At 40.8% G+C, this 21232-nt stretch overlaps 1 non-coding gene across 1 annotated transcript; it reads left to right on the plus strand.

The window, feature by feature from the left end:
* Nucleotides 1-14668: 14668 nt before the first annotated feature.
* On the plus strand, nt 14669-14775 carry LOC136234418 (small nucleolar RNA R71). The gene has a single exon (XR_010691302.1). It is a non-coding gene; the product is annotated as a small nucleolar RNA R71 (small nucleolar RNA).
* The last annotated feature ends 6457 nt before the right edge of the window (nt 14776-21232 follow it).

Consider the following 21232-nt stretch of genomic DNA (forward strand, 5'->3'; position numbering starts at 1 on the left):
GTAACGTTATAAGGGACCAACAAGTGGTATCAGAGCTTAAAAGCTTACTGTAAAAGTTTTAAGCACCTTGAGCTGATCCCCACTATGGGCGAAAACAGCACTCGGTTTCTCCCAGGAAACCAAACAACTCAGATCTTACTTGAGGGGCTATCCATTACTCGGCCTCCCCTATTCTTCAGGTCTAACTATACCTTCTGGAAGAATAGGATGAAAAATTTCATTCAGGCTACAAATATGAGTGCCTGGCTATCCATAGTCCAAGGTCCATTTGTACCTGTCGAAGTTGTGGCTGGCCAAACAGTTGTTAAAGCTGAGGCCAAATGGACAGAGGATGATCTCAAGAAGCTACAAAATCATGCTTCGGCTATAAACATGCTTCACTGTGCGCTCGATGCTGCAGAATATAATAAAATCTCAGGTTGTGATTCGGTGCAAGAGATCTGGAAGAAGTTGGAGGTCACCTACGAAGGAACCAATAAAGTAAATGAGTCCAAGGTGAACCAGCAGATGAGACTGTACGAGCTGTTCGAAATGAACAATGATGAGGGAATATCTGACATGAATGCAAGGTTTACAAACATCATAAATGAGCTCAAGAGACTTGGAAAGATCTTCACTGAGGAAGAACAAGTCAAGAAGATTCTCAGGAGTCTTCCTAAAGACTGGCAAGCAAAGAAGACCGCTGTTGAGGAAGCTCAGGACTTAACCACCTACAAATATGATGAGCTCATCGGCTCACTGCTGACCCATGAGATATCAATGAAAAACTTCGAGGTGAAGGAAAAGTCTGAAGACAAGAAGCAGAAGTCTCTTGTCATGAAAGCTGAATCCACTGATGGGAGCTCAACAGATGATGAAGAGATGGCTATGTTCACAAGGAAGATGAAAAGGCTGTTCAGAAAGAATGACAAATATTCTAAGAAGCCTTACAGAAAGTTTGATAAGTATAAAGCTGAGTCCAGCGACAGCAAATACAAGAAGGACAACTCAAAGCCCATTACATGCTTTGAATGTCATCAAACTGGCCATATCAAGTCAAGCTGCCCCACGCTGAGGAAAGAAAATAAGAACGGCAAAAAGGCAATGGTGGCAACATGGAGCGACAGTGATGAGCCTTCATCAACAGAAGCTGAGGCCACCGAGTCAGCAAAGATATGCTTCATGGCTGACGAACTTGCTGAGCCGTGCGTCTCTGAGCATGCTGACCCCTCCATTGCATCTGACGATGAGGAGCAATCAAATAAGGTAATATCACTTCCCCAGCTCAGAAACGAAATGGGTAATGCCCTGAGTGACCTCTATACACTTGTCAAAAAGTGTAATAAGAAAATTAGAGCACTCAGCAGGCGCTGTGACGAGGTTGAAGAGGTCAAGCTAAGTGACCTCAGATTCCTTCTTCAGGACAACTCAACTTTGCATGATAACATGGAAATCATACATAAGTCTGTCTCTGAAGTCCAATCAGATTCAAAGAAACTGAGAAAGGACGTCACAAATATCCAAAACCAACTAAAGGTTCAAAACAAAAGAAATATTCCTCTGAATGCTCAGTACCGAAGTACTGGTCAGCAGAGATGGAATCCCCAGTACTGGGGTGCTGACCAGTCAGTGAGAAATCCTAAACGGAAAGTCAGATGTGACTTCTGTGGAAAGAATGGCCATACTGTCCAAGTATGTCGCCATAAAATAAAATATGATGCTTTACCTGTTGAACCTAACAAGCAAGGACCCAAAAAGAATTGGGTACCTAAAAGTAACTAGTTACAATGCAGGTAAGCCTGAGGTGTGCTGAGAAGTCAAAGATGTGGTATATTGACAGCGCATGCTCGAGGCACATGACTGGTGATGAAACTCAGTTCATCACGTTTGAGCGTAAACGAGGAGGAAGCGTAAGTTTTGGAGACAACAAAAAGGGTAAGATAGTAGGGTCAAGAACCATCGGAGGTAATCCTACTATTGAGTCAGTCTCCCTAGTCAGCGGACTCAAATATAACTTACTCAGCGTAGCTCAGCTATGTGACAATGGGAGAAAAGTTATATTTGATGCTACTGGATGTAAAATATACGAGGGAAAAACAAATGAGTTAATTTTAACTGCCCCTCGGATTGATAATGTCTTTATGCTAGACTTAGAGAAAAAGTTTTCAAAAACTGTATGCTTAGTTTCAAAGGAAGAAAATTCCTGGCTATGGCACAGGAGACTTGGTCATGTAAGCATGGACCTCCTGGCCAAATTAGCAAGAAAGCAATTGGTTGAGGGACTGTCGGAACTTAGATTCGAAAAAGATCAATTATGCCACGCTTGCCAAGCTGGAAAACAAACCAAACAATCTTTTCATAGCAAAAACATTGTCTCAACTAAGCATCCATTAGAGTTACTACACTTGGATCTCTTCGGTCCAGTCCAGCCGCTGAGTTTGGGTGGAAGAAGATTTTCCTTGGTCATTGTAGATGACTTTTCTCGGTACACTTGGATCATCTTGCTGAGTAGCAAGGATGAGACCTTTGAGACATTTTCAAATTTGGTTAGAAAACTTGAAAATGACAAAGACCTAAAATTGGCTCACATCCGAAGTGATAATGGTGGAGAATTCAAAAACCAACAGTTTGTTGAATTCTGTGAAGCCAGCGACATTCACCATAATTTTTCTGCTCCTAGGATGCCTCAACAAAATGGGGTTGTTGAAAGGAAGAACAGGACATTGGTTGAAATAGCCAGGACAATGCTGAGTGATCATAGGCTTCCAAAGTACTTTTGGGGAGAAGTTGTTAACACAGCGTGCTATATTCTTAATAGGGCTCTTGTTAGACCTATACTAAAGAAAACCCCCTACGAGCTTTGGAAAGGACGAAATCCCAACATTGGATACTTTCGTGCCTTTGGCTGTAAATGTTTTATTTTAAACACCAAAGATAGCCTAGCTAAATTTGACTCAAAAGCTGATGAAGCTATCTTTTTAGGCTACTCAACAAACAGCAAAGCATACAGAGTTTTCAATAAACGAACTCAAGTTTTAGAAGAGTCAGTACATGTTGAGTTCGACGAAACTAACCCTGTAGGAAGATATCTGCCGCTGACCGAGGATGATCCACACTCAGTACCCGCTGATCAAGATACAGCCGCTGAGTCATTCCCTCAAGGGCTGACCAAAGGTAAAAGTGAACCAAACATTGTTTTCACTGACCAGTCTTCACCTGCAGAGATTGTTGAAACACAGACAGCACAAGACATCAATCTACCCAATGAGATAAGGATTCCAAGAGGGCACTCAAAGAGTGCAACCCTTGATGCCGCCGAGAATACCCTGATGACAAGAAATCAACTCAGGAGATACGTCAGCAACGTGGCCTTCGTCTCAGTTCAGGAACCTAAGAACTTCACTGATGCTGAGGAAGATGAATTCTGGATGAGCGCAATGCAAGAGGAACTTGACCAATTCAAAAGAAACGATGTATGGGAGCTAGTGCCACATCCAAGGAGTCAGAAGACCATTGGAACAAGATGGGTCTTCCGCAACAAGCTGGATGAGCAAGGAAATGTAGTCAGGAACAAAGCAAGGCTTGTAGCTCAGGGCTACAGTCAGCAAGAAGGTATTGACTACGGTGAGACCTTTGCCCCAGTGGCAAGGCTAGAGGCTATTAGGATTTTATGCGCTTATGCAAGCTATATTAACTTTAAACTGTTTCAAATGGATGTTAAGAGTGCATTCCTTAATGGAGTTATAAACGAGGAAGTTTATGTGAATCAACCTCCAGGGTTTGAGGGTCCTAAATTCCCAAACCACGTTTATAAACTCAAAAAGGCTATGTACGGCCTCAAGCAAGCACCACGTGCTTGGTATGAGAGGCTGACCAGTTTCCTGCTGACTAGAAACTATGTCAGGGGCAAAGCTGATACAACCTTATTCATTAAGAGAAAGGGTAAAGATACCCTGCTGGCTCAAATATATGTTGATGATATTATTTTCGGTGCTACTAATGAATCAATGTGCAAGGAATTTAGCAAGCAAATGCAGACTGAGTTTGAAATGTCGATGATGGGAGAACTCAACTTCTTCCTTGGACTTCTAATCAAACAAGGGAAAAATGGCATCTTCATCAGTCAAGCTAAATATGCCAAGGAGATATTGAAGAAATATGATCTTGAAAATTGCAAGCCAATATCCACTCCTATGGGCACTGACACTGTCCTCTGCGCTGACGAGAATGGTAAGTCGGTAGACAGCAAATTGTATCGAGGTATGATAGGCTCTCTACTTTACTTAACAGCAAGTAGACCGAACATTCAGTTCTCAGTATGCTAGTGTGCTAGATATCAATCTAACCCTAAGGAATCACATTACATAGCTGTAAAAAGAATCCTTAGATATTTGCAAAGCTCAGTGAACGCAGGTTTATGGTATCCCAATACTCATGGTTTTACACTCGTTGGATACACTGACGCTGACTATGGTCGAGACAAGCTAGAACGGAAAAGCACCTCTGGAGGATGTCATTTCTTAGGAAGCTATCTTGTATCCTAGTTCAGCAAGAAGCAGGCGTCAGTAGCCTTGTCTACCACTGAAGCTGAGTACATTACTGCTGGACACTGTGTTGCTCAAGTCCTATGGATTAAGCAACAGCTTGAAGACTATGGTGTTCGAACAAAGACAATTGAGGTCAAATGTGACAACAAAAGTGCAATTGATCTATGAAAGAACCCAATTCAACACAGCAAGATGAAGCATGTCAGCATAAGACATCACTTCATTAGAGACCATGTACTCAAGGGTGAGATAAAGCTGACCTATGTCCCAACGGATGAGCAGCTTGCGGATATCTTCACGAAGCCACTGGCTCGTGAGCAGTTCAGCATACTGAGAGAAGCCATTGGTATGTTTAATCCTCTTCAGTAAACTCCTGTTCTATATGTAAATTTATGCTGAGTGAATTACTACGCTGAATGATTTATGCAAATGCATGCTGAGTGATTGTTATGCTGAGTACTTAACGCAAAATATATATCAATACTGAGTAAATGTGCACACCGAGTAGTTATCTCAAACTGAGAAATCATCCTTTTATATACTACTGACCACTCAGAATATAAAACGCTTAGTATTCTAAATGCTGAGTGTTAGATCCGTTGCATTAAATGCAAAAGCAGGCGAATAGCCACCTAGGATGACGTATGCGCCGAATGTGTATAAAAGCCAGGATCTTTGTCGGTTGACAATCCCAAGGCAAAACTGACACATGGATTCGATAAGATCCACTCTTCACTACTATAAATAATGGGTAAATCCCCATTTTTTATTTTTTACATTTACCGAATTCTCTGGCAAAGCATTCTCTCTCTAAAAACTCTCAAAGCTTCCCAATCTTGTTCTGAAACTATGACTAGAGTTTCCGTTAACATCTCCGGTGCCGGTCACCCTAAGACCAGTTCCGATGAACCCTCCAGGCAAACTACTTCGCCTGAAACCACAAAGGTCACTACGCCGAGCAAAGGCAAAGCTGGCCAAGCTACCTCCTCTAAGGGAAAGCTGACCAAGGTTAGAACCTATACCAAGGTATTCGCAGACGTTAGGGAATGCAAAGTATACTTCTCACGATGGGTCTCAGAAGCCTTCGTAAAAACTGAGCAACCCTTCTACGAATGGATATCGAAGAATGGCTGGACCGAGCTGTTCTCCATCAAAGATCACACCTACCCTGACCTAGTAAGGGAGTTCTACCACAACCTCCGAGTTGCCAATGATAACCAGGACTATCTGGTAACTGTGGTAAATGAAAAGACCATTTTTATAAACCCTACCTATCTTACTAACTTGCTGAAGTTAAAGAATGAGGGAACAAAACTGAGGAGATCTGGGGATCACGAAGGAACTGGGTACGATACCACCTTCTGCAAGCCTGCTGGCCACTCTGGATAAATCTCCAGCACCTCAATGGGTCAGCACCAAAAGATGGCCCACTATCTGCTGACCTACTTCATTTATCCCAAGATCAACTACACCACCTCAGCAACGAATTTTGAGCAATGCTTCATATGGCATATGCTGACATACAAGCCGATTAACATGCCAGTATTCTTGATCGCTGGCTGGGCTCGCTCATCACCAGAATCCTCTTAGATCATCAAATTGATCTATCTGAGGAAACTAAGGCTAGAGGATCTGAGATAACCGCTGCTTCGCTGAGGGCTTTAAAATACAATCAGCCAATTAAGAAAGGGAAAATTACTGATGAGGCTGATGAGAAAACAACTGTCCCAAAGAAGGGCAAAAGGACAAAGGCTCCAGCTGCCCGAAAGAGGAAAGCTGTTGGGACTCCTTCAAAGAAAGCTGAGCCTCAGGCCAAGAAGCCTAAGTCATCTGCTGAACAAGGTCAGGAGAGACCTAAGTCAGATGAGAAGAGAAGCAGGCAAGATGAGCCTGAAATTGAAGAAAGAACAGATGCTGATGAGCAACCTCAAAAGAAACAGAAGTCTTCTATGCTGACCCCTATTGATGCTATCCCTACTAACATCGTTGTTCCTGGTGATTCTCACTACACACAGTGTCAAGGAACTGAAGCTGAGCATCAAGAAGATGATGTGGAACTGGATGATCACTTCATCACACAGGTGGAAGAAGAACTAGATAACGATGATCAGGATGATCAGGAAGAAGAAGAAGAAGCAAGCGGTCAGGATGACGCTGAGGACGCTGAGGAGACAGCTAGTGAAGAAGAAGCTGCTGATCCAACTAATACTGAGCTGGGTACAGATAAAGAACAAGAACAAGCTGTCCAGCTTAATGTTGATCAAGAAGAAACTTCCCCCTCTCACTCAGGAGAGTCTATCCAAGCTGACACTCCTCCTCGCAGAAGAAGATTAGTTAAGGCAAGTCAGAAGTCTGTCATTGACCTTCCTGTTCCAAAACCAACTGTCCCTGACTTTGTTATCCAGAAGCCTACCAAGGATCCTTCTACACCCAAGCTGAAATTTTTCAGAAAACAAACATCTTCTACTCCATCGGCTTCTCTTTAAAAGCAAGCCTCTGTTTCTTCACCAAAGGAACACGTCGACTTGAATGCTTCCGCTAACTATACAAGCCAAATGGAGCAAATTCCCATCAATGTTGTTACTACAAGCATTGTGCTGACTCAGGACATTCCTACTCCAGTCAGCACAGACAACATTCGAATTACTTCTTCTTCAATCAACACTTCTGCCGATCAATCAGCTCTACCCGAGACTCAAGTGCAGATTGAAAACACACTTCCAGTCACTGACCATGTTATTCCTCTGACTCCTCTTCCAACCGGTCATACTGAGGAAACTAGGCAAGTTAATGAAGGCCCTCTCAGCTACTTGCATGCCACCGAGTCTGGTAAAAGAATCATCGACTCGGTGCAAACATTAATTAAAGACCTTCATCAAACCACTCCACCTGCTGCTGGGTCTTCTACTGTTGAGACAACTCAGCTCTCCCACGTAACTCAGCTTCTTAATGAAGTTAAAGGATTCAAGGATTTGCTGAGTGTCATAGTCTCCATTCAAGCACAGCAACCTAAGCAGGATTCCATCACAAAGCTGGCTGAGCTCCAGCTGACAATAGTTCAACACCTCAACACTCTTCAAGGTCAAGTTCAGACCTTGTCAGCTGCGAACACGCGATATGCAACTTCTGATGAAGTCAAAATGCTCTTTGCTCAGCTTCACACTGAGCAAATCAAGACCAACGAGCAAATGGTCTCCTATTCTCAATGCTCAGTGGAGTAAATTGGAGAGGTTGTTCGATTGTTGAACTTGAACAAGCAAGAGATGGACACTGACGCCATGAAGCAAAATGAGATATTGTCTGTCACCAAACAAACCTTCAGCCATGTACGTCACAGCAACATTCAGCGTCAATACTACGACTCATCCTTACTGAAGACATTTCATCAAGTCGTTGCTGGTCTGTCAGATGCACTTACCTGGATAGGTAAATCTCAAGCTTTCATAGTAAGCATGATCAGCGCTGCTGAACTCAATATACCCACAGAGGTCTCAGATGATGGAGTTGCTATCTTTGACGGCGTCAATGAAAGCGCCGATAGACTTAAGGCGCTGTCCACGGAACTGACCAGAGCCGTCTTAACCGACGCCTTTAGGATTCCTCCTCCCGATGCTGACAAAACGGGGGAGAAAGAACAAGCTAGAACACAGCATGAGCTTAGTCAGTCTCAACAAAAGAAAAAGAAATAGAAATTAGGCTAGCTCAGTTATGCTAAGTTTGTAGTCTCTATGTTTATGCTTATCTTTTGTTGTATACGCTGACTACTTCTATTAATATCAATACTTGCATCTTTTTCTCCAAAACCTGAGTTATGAGTTATTTTATACGATGCTGAGTATTAAGTTATTATGTATCTTCAATTACATCAACTATGTTTAATGCTTATAAAACTTATTGATTGTAACCAATGCTGATAATATGTTTGACATTGACTTGTATGCTTATAAAACATTGTCTTATAAAACTCATTGAACAACAAATTACTCAGCGCCCTCTGAATGTTAAAACTTCCGCTTAAACACTGAGTAAAATAGAATATGTTCCATAAGCTGACCTATATCTGAAAACTGACCTTAGACTTACTCGATTAAACCTTTAAATGTTTAGAGTAAAACTAAGTCAGTAGCTCAACCCTGACGGGGGAGTTTGCTAAGTTATATTAGGTCAACTATCATGGGGGAGCTCAATACTGAGTTCTTCGCTGAATAGTTTTGCCAACATCAAAATGGGGGAGTTTGTTGAAACACCGTTCCACATAATTTTGATTTGACAAAATTGTTTAAGTGTAATTAAAAAATATTCTAAACACACTAAGTTTAAATGCTTTGATTTATTCTACTAATGTGTTTGTTCAATGTTGAGTTAAATTGTTTATAAGACACAAAGATTAAAAGGCCCAAAGCCCAATACGGAAGTCAAAGCCCAAGTCAAACAGTTTAAGGCAACTCGGCCCGTGTATGTCAAAACGCTATCGTTATGTACAAAACGCAGCTCAGCGGAAGAAGGATCTAGAAGACCTTCGTGGAACAACTTCGGGACGAAGCTGCTGAGTTGATTCGACAAAGAGTACAAGACAGCAGCTGAGCAAGAACAACTTCCAGACAAAGTGTTTCTACTTTGGGTAAAGTTCAGAAGACACAGAATGCTGTCTAGTTGACCTTACCATAAATGGAGAGACATTCTGCCGAGCTGACCAAAAGCTGACCGAGGACAAAAGATACTCAAATCTGATTGGCCGAGAGCTCTGAGCAAGACTGGGTGACAACGACAGGAAGCCGTTTCCCTCCAACGGTTATTTCGAAATTCGAAATGACCGATGCCTCAGACGTCTCTATAAATAGAGCCCTTCAGTTGCTTCATACAAACACAAAACTTGATCAAGCCATTACGCTGACCAAAATTCTACGCAAAGTTCTGCAAGAAAAAGCAAAGCAATCTTACACTAAATTTCATATCTTTTGTGTAAAAGTCTAGAGTGATTATTCAATCATCTAAGGTGTCTTAGCAATCGTTGTTTAGGAGAAACACTTATCATTTCTAGAGATTAGAAAGGAGAGGCTGAGTACTCGGTTATAGTACTCAGTGAGAGATTAGGATTGAGTAGAGGTATAGAGGAAGGTACTCTTGTTATACTCAGTTTCTAAGATTGTAAAAGGTTTGATGCTCTACCGTTAAAGAGCTCAGTAGAGAATTCGAAATCTCGAAACGTGTTCCGGGGACAGGACGTAGGCTTGGAGGCCGAACCTGGATAAATCTGCTGAGTAACATATTTTTAACCTTAAACTCCTTTATATATTTATTGCTTGCTTAAACAAAAAAAACTGACCAAGTAAAGAGGTCAAGCTGAGTTGTGCGCATTGAATATCTGAGCTCAGGAATAGACTCTAAGTGTTATCTCCTGACTCAAGTAAAGAAACTGACCTAGTCACCAGTTGACTAAGCCAGTATCTTGCTATTCACTCAGCGCCGCTGTTAAAACCTTTTTCTCACGAAAAAGAAGTCTTCCTTAACAAATTTTTTTTAAAAAGTTCCTAATCCCCCCTTGGAACTATACTTGTAACGTTATAAGGGACCAACATGGGAGAATATGCGGTGAATCGTGAATGGGTCGGACCATCGCAAGCGAAGTTTACCAGGGAACAGGCACATGCGTGAATTGTAGAGGAGGATTCGTTCGCCTTCTTGAAAGTGCTTTGCTTGAATATGCTGATCATGCCACTTTTTTTGTCTGTTCCTTGTTTTTTAGTGCGTTTTCATAGGCGAATAGTCTGAATTCATCCATCTCGTTCAATTGAGCACACATGTTCTGCTTAATATCTTGATCATCAAAATTTAGAAATGTTAGTGCCCAGTATGCCTTATGTTCTAACTCAACAGGGAGGTGTCAAGCTTTTCCAAACAGGAGCCGGAAAGGGGACATCCCTATGGGTGTTTTATAGGATGTTCGGTAAGCCCACAGTGCATTATCGAGTTTCAGAGACCAATCCTTTCGTGAAGAATTGACTATTTTCTCTAAAATTCGCTTCAGCTCCCTGTTAGATAATTCAATCTGTCCACTCGTTTCGGGGTGGTATGGTGTGGCTATACGATGTGTGACACCATATTTCTGAAGTAGTTTTTTAAATAATTGGTTACAGAAATGAGTACCTTGATCACTTATAATTGCCCTTGGTACTCCAAATCTGGTAAACAACTATTTTAAAAATTTAATCACTACCTTTGCGTCATTTGAAGGATACGCGCATGCTTCCACCCATTTACTCACGTAATCCACTGCGACCAGGATATACGAATTCCCAAACGAGATGGGGAATGGTCCCATGAAGTCGATGCCCCCATACATCAAAAACTTCACAAACAACAATGTTGTTTAGAGGCATGGCGTTTCGGGTAGAAATGTTGCCTGTACATTGGTAGTCGTTGCATCATTGAACGAACAGTTGGGCATCCTTGTATATGGTGGCCCAGAAGAAACCTGCTTGAAATACTTTTGCAGCTGTTTGATTGGCCCCAAAATGCCCACCTAACTCCACGGCGTGGCATTTGTGTAAGATCTCCATTCCTTCTTCCTTGGTCACGCATCTTCGTAGGAGTTGGTCTGCACACAATTTAAATAGGTAAGGTTCCTCCCAAATATAATATTTAAGTTTCGAATAAAACTTCCGTTTTCGATTTGTAGAGTATCGAAAAGGTTTTATTTTGCAAGCCAAGAAGTTCGGAATGTCAGCAAAACAAGGGAGTGTGGAGATAGCAAACAATTTTTCATCAGGAAAATGGTCGAGGATCTCGGGTTGTTTGATTTCCGTGGTTGCTTGTATTCTGGATAAGTGATCAGCTGCTAGATTTTCGGATCCCTTGTTGTGCTTGATCTCTAAATCGAACTCTTTTAGAAGTAAATACCATCGTATCAGTCGTGGTTTAGCATCCTTTTTGGAGAACATGTATTTTAAAGCAGAATGGTCAGTATAAACAGTTACTCTGGAAAGTACAAGATAGGGCCGAAACTTGTCGAATGCATAGACCACTGCAAGCAACTCTTTTTCTGTGGTCGTGTAATTCTGTTGAGCTTCATTTAGAGTTTTGCTTGCATAGTGTATGGGCTTAAACTGCTTGTTAATTCTTTGTCCAAGAACAGCCCCTACACTGAGATCACTGGCATCACACATGAGCTCGAATGGTGCATCCCAATCTGGTGCGGTGAGTGTAGGTGCTTGTGTCAACAGCTCCTTGATCTGTCCGAATGCCTGGTTGCACTCGTCTGTGAAGATGAAGTCAGCCTACTTATGTAGTAGTGCGGAGAGTGGTTGTGCGATCTTTGAGAAATCCTTGATGAACCGTCTATAGAACCCAGCGTGTCCCAAAAAACTTCGAATATCCTTGACCGTTTTGGGTGCAGGTAGTTTCTCGATTACTTCTACTTTAGCCTTGTCAACTTCCAACCCTTTGCTCGATATTTTATGTCCAAGCACAATACCCCCTGTCACCATAAAGTGACACTTTTCCCAATTTAGGACTAGCTGTGTTTCAGTACACCTTTCCAGAACAGCTTCTAAGTTTTCTAAACAAGCTTCGAAGGATGTGCCGTAGACAGAAAAATCATCCATGAATATTTCAACTGTTTTCTCGATCATATCATGGAATATGGCCATCATGCATCTCTGAAATGTTGCTGGAGCATTGCACAACCCAAATGGCATACGTTTGTACGCGAAAGTCCCATACAGACAGGTGAACGTGGTCTTTTCTTAGTCTTTGGTGCAGATGTGAATCTGATTATACCCTGAATATCCGTCCAGGAAGCAATAAACTTGATAACCAACTAGTCTCTCCAACATCTGATCAATAAACGGTAACGGGAAGTGCTCCTTTCTTGTTGCTTCGTTGAGCTTCCTGTAGTCAATGCACATCCGCCATCCTGTGATTGTTCTGGTAGGGATGAGCTCATTTTTGTCATTTTTTTACCACGGTGGTTCCTCCTTTCTTAGGAACGACTTGGACAGGACTGGTCCACATACTATTGGAAATAGAGTAAATAATTCCTGCTTCGATGAGTTTGATCACCTCTGCTTTTAACAACTTCTTTCATGTGCGAGTTTAACCTTCTTTGTGGTTGCATAGTTGGTCGATGATCTTCTTCCATTAAAATTTTGTGCATACAAATTGTCAGGCTGATTCCCTTTATATCTTCTATTTTCCATGCTAGAGCCGTCTTGTGCCTTCTTAGGATGGTAAGCAATTGCTCCTTCTGGTCTTTTGTCAATGTTGCCGAAATAATCACTGGTCTACTTTTTGGTGGATCTAGAAATGCATATTTTAGATGAGCATGCAACTGTTTCGGTTCGGGGCATCTTTCTTCATTTCCCTTTTCGAGGTCCATGTTAGGAAGAGTATCATGTTTTTCTTCATTGTTTGTGCCTTCGGAATTACTTCCCTCTTGGTCGAGATCAAACAATTATTCCTCCTCTTTATGTTTCTCCCTATCAAATTGTTCCTGCAAGAAAAGATCATCATCTTGTGTATCAAGGAAGTAACATGAATCATCAGAAACTTATGCATAACGAACAACTTCATGCATCTTAAACACTACTTCTTCATTATTGATTTTTAGAACGAGCTGTCCTTGGTGTACGTCAATGACAGCTCTTCCTGTAGCTAGAAAAGGTCATCCCAAGATTATTGGAACTTCCAAATCTTCTGCAATATCCATTATAACAAAATCAACAGGCAATATGAAATTTCCGACTTTAACCAAAACGTCTTCGATTATACCCTTGGGGTATCGAATTGATCGATCCGCTAGCTGGACCGTGACCTTAGTTGGTATTGGTTCTCCTGATCCTAATTGCATATAAATTGAGTATGGCATAAGATTAATGCTGGCTCCTAGATCACATAAAGCATTTTGAATAGTGAGTGTTCCTATTGAACAAGGTATAGAAAAACTCCCTGGATCCTTGAGCTTTTTTGGCAGTTGTTGTTTGGCTTGTAAGATTGATGAGCTATCCTTGTTTAGTTGCACCATGGCTACACTTTCCAATTTCTTTTTGTTGGTCAGCAGATCCTTCAAGAATTTGACATACATGGGCATTTCAGACAGGGTTTCGATGAATGGTATATTGATGTGCAACTTCGTCAATTGTTCTAGAAAGCTTTTGTGTCTCTTCTCACAATTCTGCTGCTTCAGGCGTTTTGGGTACGGAACTCTTGGTTCATAATGAGGTGTGCCTGGTTCATCTTCAATCACTTATTTATCTTTCCTATGTTGAGGCCCAGGTGTTTGATCATTGAACTTCGCTCCATCTTCTTTATCCGCAACAGATTTTTCACCACTGTCCCTTACCTTTTTACCTCCCCTTAGTATGATAGCATTGACTTCTTCTTTTGGGTTGGTCACAGTGTTGCTTGGAAGGGCGCCTTTTTCCTTAGAGGATATGGCTGTGGCAAATTGCTGGATTTGAGTCTCGAGATTCTTTATGGATGATTGTGTCTGCTTCATGAACTGCATCATTATGGACTCTAAATCAGGCTTGCCTTCTTGTTGAGCATTTGATTGTCGCTGATATTGTTGGTTAGATGAGCTGCCTTGTTGCGGTTGATATGATGGTCGTGGGTGCTCTTGTCTGTAAGGCTGCTGCACAGCTGGTTGCCTCTGATTATCTTGCCAAGAAAAGTTCGAATGACTTCTCCACCCTGGGTTATAGGTGTTCGAATAGGGATTCGACGGTTGGCGAGTAATGAAATCACATTGTTCCTGCATTGATGCACCTGGTTTGGTTCCTGGACAATCTATGGGTCGATGGGGTCCACTGCAAAAATCATAACCATCGGGTGATAGGATCTCCATAGGGGCAGAGAGATGCGTGTTGACTGCCGAGACGTTCATCTTTCCCATTGTTTTGACCAGTTGTTCCATTTGTGAGGATAACTTGGTTATTGCCTCACTGTTTGCAGTATTCGTGACTCTCTTTCCATCACCTCTCACCGAATGCCAATTATAACTGGTATTGACCACTCTTTCAATTAGCTCATACAAGGCTTGAGGTTCCAGCTCCTCCGGATTCCCATTGTTAATTGATTCAATTTGTATCTTGTATGCGTTGGTCACTCCATTATAGAAGTTTTGCACTTGCATCCACATGGGTATGCCATGATTCGGTACTCTTCTCAACAGTTCTTTGTATCTTTCCCACGCTTCAGATAAGGATTCATCTTCCTCTTGAAAAAAATGTGAGACTTCATTCCTCAACTTAATTGCTTGTCTGGGTGGGAAATATTTCATTAAGAACAGGGTCGCCATCTCCTCCCAATTCGTGATAGATCCCGGTTGTAGATTCTTCAACCAATTCTTCGCCTTATCCTTCAAGGAGAAGGGAAACAATTTGAGCCGGATAACCTCATCGCTATCATTTCTATGAGTACGGAATGTGTTACACATTGTGACAAAGTCTTGGATGTGAGCATTTGGATCTTCATTTGGGTATCCCCCAAACTGCACAGCTGTTTACAACATCTGAATCATTGAAGCCTTCACTTCAAACATGCGGTTGCCTTCGTTTGGTATAACGATGCATGACGAATGGCACTCAGTAGATGGTCTAGAGTAATCCTTCATCCGCAACCTCTGGTTACCATTATTGTTATTTTCGTTTTCACCATGACCTTCCTCACGGTTCTCATCCTGTCCCGAATTTGGTATTACGATCTCGCGATCCATTCTGATGCGTCTAGCTTGTCTAAGTAGTCTCTCCTTCTTTTGTACGTTCTCTCTATCTCAACGTCTATAGGAAGGATAGGAATACATGTTCTTTGCATACAAAACTAGCAATCGAAAACCAAAAACTAAACAAACAGATGGTTATCAGGCAACGAAATAAGCATACACATTCTTCAAAACTTAAGTTTACACAATCCCCGGCAACAGCGCCAAAAACTTGGTGTGTTAAATGTGGATGCTAGCAAGTGTACTAGGTCGTGTGTAGTATTTGGTAAGACCAAGTTTCATATTCCACAGGGATTGGACTTTAGTGAGAAGAATAAGTTACCTTAAGTGTTAGAAACAATTCTTGAGTGAGTGAATAGTGTGAGCTTTTAACATAAATAAAAACAACGAAATAATAAGATAAATGAATCCAAGATGAACAAGCATAGATCTAGCCATACGCCTAACGAACAATTGTGCCTACCTTTTATCGCTAAGTGAAGTAGATCTATATTCCTGAGTTGGGTCTCTCCCCAATTTCCAAAGATACTAAGTAAGTAATATTAATCAAGTGTCCTTATGCTAACATACAAACAAACATTAAGTAACAGGAAGCATTCATAAAGAAACCCCAATATGTGGTAGTTTTCATGTCCGTCCACTACAACATATGCCGATTAGCTATTTCCGTTACGTGGGAGCACCGTCGTGTCATCCTCGGTAACCATAAAATAGACTCAATTTTAATCTATTCTTTAAGCATGCTAATAACATTGAATCATGGATAAAAATACTTCATTCATTGATAAAAGATACTTACAGTCGCCATCTAAATGGGTTGCTAGGCCTGCAGAAGAACTACTCACTCATTAGTGAACATCTTGTTCTTCCCAAAAACATTCTTCAAAACAGAAAATAAAAACAGAGAATAAAAACTAGTGGTGGCGGTAATGCCGAGATACCTATTACAATAATATTCCTCCTATTTATACTCCCCTTACATCAACCCTAATTACAAGGGTAAAAAGTCACAAAAAGGTAAATACAAGGACAAGTAAACAATCCTCCTACACTTGGCGCAACATGGAAAGCTGTCTTGCTTTCCACGTTAATCTCTCTTTCTCTCTCCTGTAGCTTGCTCGACCCGCGTGTTTATCCATTTCCTTCCAAATGACCCGTTAATGTCATTGTTTAAGCTGTTCTGTTCTACTGAAAGGCTGTTCGTGAGGATTCCTTACTTGAACTGTAATTTCTGCCTGTTTCTTCCATTTCTGGTTGAAAACTAAGACTTTGAAGCTCTTTTCCATGAGTGATCATCCTCAAATATTTGCTCTTTGGTGATCCCTACATCATATGAACTCATGGATCCGTAGGATGATCACGGCAGGGGCCACCAATGTGCAACTTGCTACTTATTTATCTAAGACTCTTAGTGGAGAAGCTTTGGCCTGGTATAGAGAGCAGGGCGAAGATTTCAGAGCATTGTACTCCTCATCACCGCCTTTAATTAAGGTTTTGCACACAAAATTCCTCTTCCCACGAGATTAGCAGAGCTGATTGGGGTGAAGCAAGATTCCGATGAGTCCTTCTATGACTACTATAAGAGGTGTATGACTAAATTGCTTCGTCTTAGAGATCCACCGGTTGTACCTGTGCTCATTACCATGTTATTGTGCAAAACACTTCCGCTTTTCCATGGCATGTTGTGAGCTACTTCCTTCACTACCTTTAAAAGGGTATACGAGGTGGGGATCCACATCGAGCTTTTAGAGGAGGATGATGATCATGATGACATCAGTTCCAGTCTATTAGATGATGATGACACCATCATGACCGATAATGTATCACCAACAACTTGAATTTTTATATTTTATTATGTTTTCCGTTTTAGTTATTTCCTTTTCATGTAAATACGTACATTTTGTTTTGTCTTTTTTACCTTTTAATATAAAGTTTCTAGCTTCGTGTTCTATCGAGTTCTCACAAGTGTTAATATTTCCATAAGTCTATTGTCTTGTCTTATCCATTCAAGTCGACTTGTTCTTAATTAAGCTGCGTCTCAAATATCATAATTAATATCAAGCGTTATATCATACATCTCATACATGGAGGTCTCAAATATCATAATCAATATCAAGAGTTTAGCTGTAGTCAATGGTTGCTCAGAATCTCCAGTAAGATCTGTTGCTATAGCTATAATAGATGATTTAAGACATATGATGGAGGACATGCTCTAAGGGGGTGCCCTTAATAAGGTTGTTTCTGATGCTGTTAAGGTGATAGGGGTGTTTCGTCCCTATCTTTTAGCGTGATTTACGGTTTAATTTTGGATGAAATAAATAAGTTTAATTGCAAAAATAGAGTGTTTTAATAAAATAGCAAAATAAAAATAAACTCCGTACTTTCGGTTAATTTTCCTTATTTTTGATTAATTTATAAAATAAAACGTCAAGCTAACTCGGCTCTCGAGAATTGTATTTTAGGTACGAGCAAGAAGTGAAAATCTACCAAAATACACGGGGCGTATCACTCTTCACCCGGGGCGTGGAACACTTAGTCAGAAATAATTGCCCTATCCACAGGTACCACGTGGGATCTACTCAGCAATACGCGAGGCGTATCAACAACCACGCGAGACGTGGAACATGTGTCAGAAATGATAAGCCTAATCCTGAAAGTCAGACTGCATGGTCTCCCTGAGTCAACTACCCTACGCGGAACGTACCACCTTACACGTGGGGCGTGTAAGGAAGTTCTTCAATGCAAAAAGCTCAGAGACTCATTTACGCGGGGCGTGCCTCAGCTACGCAGTGCGTAAATGACCCAATTCAAGCAATAAAATCTCAGAAACTCGAACACGCGAGGCGCATCCCAGTCTACGCGGGGCGTGGTTGAGACAACAAGATCTGGATTTGGTCCACATGTAGAAGATTTCTGATGGAATGGACAAACACGCGAGGTGTACTCCACCATACGCGAGGCGTATCATGGGAAATCTGCAGAAAATCATGCTCCTCCATGCTTGTATCTTATGAAATTACAATTTTGCCCTAGCTTGATGTGTATAAATAGGAGTGACTAGCACTCATTTAAAAACCATACCTGAGACCATACACCTTTGTTATACAATTGTTACTATAGTTTAAGTTCTTGTTATTTTTGTTGGAGATTATATTTATAGAGCAAAACTCTTCCACCTTGAGAGCTTGTTCGTTGATTCCGGCGTTCCATCAAAGTTCCGCTCCATCTCCGCTCACCAAGCTCGAAAGCTCCACCTCCAAGTCCTAAGAGACGGCCTTGAGTCCGGTTAGTTAGTTCCGAGGGTGGATTCTTCCCTTTTTACTTGCTAACTCGCTTGCACTCTTCCTATGTACTAGGCTTGGTTGTATTCCGTATTTACGTTTTCCATATTTATAATATATGATTTGCAATTTCCGTTTCTATATACGTGTTGATGTTTATTGCTTGTTTTGATACTCATAATTGATTATTGTGTAGGAGAACACGATTTCCGATGCCATTCGGGCTATCTTTAGGGATTCATATAGGTGTTGCCTTACCGGAAGTGACGCTCCGGAAACCGTAGGAATTGACATACCACGGAACTTACGGACCCTAATTTCTGATCCCGAGCATTAGACACGCCTTGACTAGGAACCACATATTCTAAGTACTTCACGGTTCGGTCACACTACACGTAGTCGTCATTGCAAGAGTAAACCGTTAACCGTATATACGTTGGGAGTCATTGTTTGTCATATTTATAACTTATCGCCATCCGCATCATTTCGTAGAGTTGTTGCTATATAAATTTGTCTCAACCGTATTTAGGAGTAGTTTGTAGTTGTTCCCCGAATCAACTCAAAGTATTCACCGCTTAGATAACGTATAAAACCGAGTCGTCTAATACTTGTAGTTATAAATCCCGTGGATTCGATACCCGATCTTAACCGGATTATTACTTGATATGATGGGGTACACTTGCCCCTAAGTTATGGCGTATAGTAGAGCTAGAGCATTTAGAAAGATCACATCCATAGTCATAACGCACTTATCATAATATAAATATTTCGTCGTAGAAACTCTACCGTACGCTTTACGCCACATCATAAGGCTATTAATTCCACATCTAATTCTGGTGGGGATAAACATGAGAGTTCTGGTCCCCAGAAAAAAGGAAAGAATAAGCAGAAGTTTGATGCTGACTGGAATGATATTATTTCCTCAGATGATGAAGAAAGCGAGAGAGATCGCAAATATGATCAACAGATGATTGAAATGAAGAAGCTCCAAGAGAAGCTTGAGAAGAAGGTAAAAAATCCAATCATGCTAGTCTATGTGGATGTCGACGCTCAGTATGAGAAAGGGATTGATACTTTCCCAACTGGATTCCAGATGCCCAAGCTACCGACGTACACTGGTAAGAGGAAGCCCTCTGCTCACATTAGTTTCTACTCATGTGTCATGATGGGAGCAGAAGCTGCAAATGGTTAGCTGATTAACTTATTCTTCACCACTTTAACTGACAGTGCACTACTCTGGTACAATAATCTCACAAAAGAGGTTCATGATAACTAGAAGCTCCTATCTGATGCTTTCCTTGACCATTATAGGTATTGCGCCCAGATTAAAGTCAGGATGAGAGATTTAGAGATGGTTAAATAGAAACATAATGAACCTTTCAAAGATTACTTCAACATGTGGATGGATAAAGAGTTGCTTCTTAAGAACAAACTCGATAAGGATGATATGGTTATTAAGTTGTTAGAAGGTTCTGTTCATGCTTTTTAGGATACAATGAAGTATTGCAATCTTGAATCCTATGATGAGGCTTACCGAATGGCTTTTCTGGTAGAGAAGTTTGAGGTGTGACACCTTTTTTTTACAAACCATAAACATATAGATAATAATAAAATTTTATTCAGTATATCCTCAAATTGATGGGCACAACCCGAATAATATCATTTATGAAATAAAAGCAAACACTTAAAGACTGACGACTCCACATACTGGCCGATCCATACGAACATCGCTAAACATTTCATGACATTAACCTGACAAGAAAACTGATGGAGAGTCGGGTGAGCTTGGGAGGCCCAGTAAGATAGCCAATTAAATACATAGCACAACCACACACACATACAATTCAATTTACATGCATTTAATAATTATTAGTTATCAAGCAAAGCATCCAATACATAAATATTGTTATTAATTTATTCAAAGAACCCTGCTTACTCTAGTCTAGTAATACCCAATGGTTGCTTGGCCAATAAAATCATATCCTGGGATACCCTGTCGTAACAAATACCCGGTATCCCGTCTTCTAGGTACCCTGTCGTAATAAATACCCGGTGTCAATATTTCACATGATCATACAATTCGATTTTCTCAATTCAGTCGCAACCATTGAATATACTATCCTAGATAAGCTTTTTCTCATAATTTTCCAGTCTCTCATATATCCAACGTTTATCAACTGTATCATAATCAATTTCCATTCGATCCCTAATAAATCTCGGTCTAAAAACCATTCATGTCCTCACAACCATCAATATCAAAACTCAATTCATTCACGTCACTGTAGTCATCATAAATATATCCAATATACATGTCAAGCATATAAATCAATCAATAAGCAATTATTACACCAAGTCAAATATAGCACCCAAACAAACAAGAACACATACTACATATTTAATTAACCACTTACATGGAACTCGAGTAATCAAAACGAATCGCTAGAGTCTTCATTGCTAAACGTTTAAACTGCCTGTCAAACAGTGCTTCGGAAGAGGAAGATAAACATTCGACAATCAGTATGAAGAAGTATATGGTTTTGATGTTATTCTGTTTTTCATATCTCCCCTTTTTTTCGATTTTCTTTTTTATATTTTTCTTGTGTGCATATATATAGATAAACATAAGAAGTAGAGTTTTAGTAGAATTGAAGAATCTATCATAGTTATCTTTCATTATTTAATATTCTCATTATATATAAAATTGT

This window comes from Euphorbia lathyris, chromosome 6, assembly GCF_963576675.1.
Source record: "Euphorbia lathyris chromosome 6, ddEupLath1.1, whole genome shotgun sequence".
NCBI lineage: Eukaryota > Viridiplantae > Streptophyta > Magnoliopsida > Malpighiales > Euphorbiaceae > Euphorbia > Euphorbia lathyris.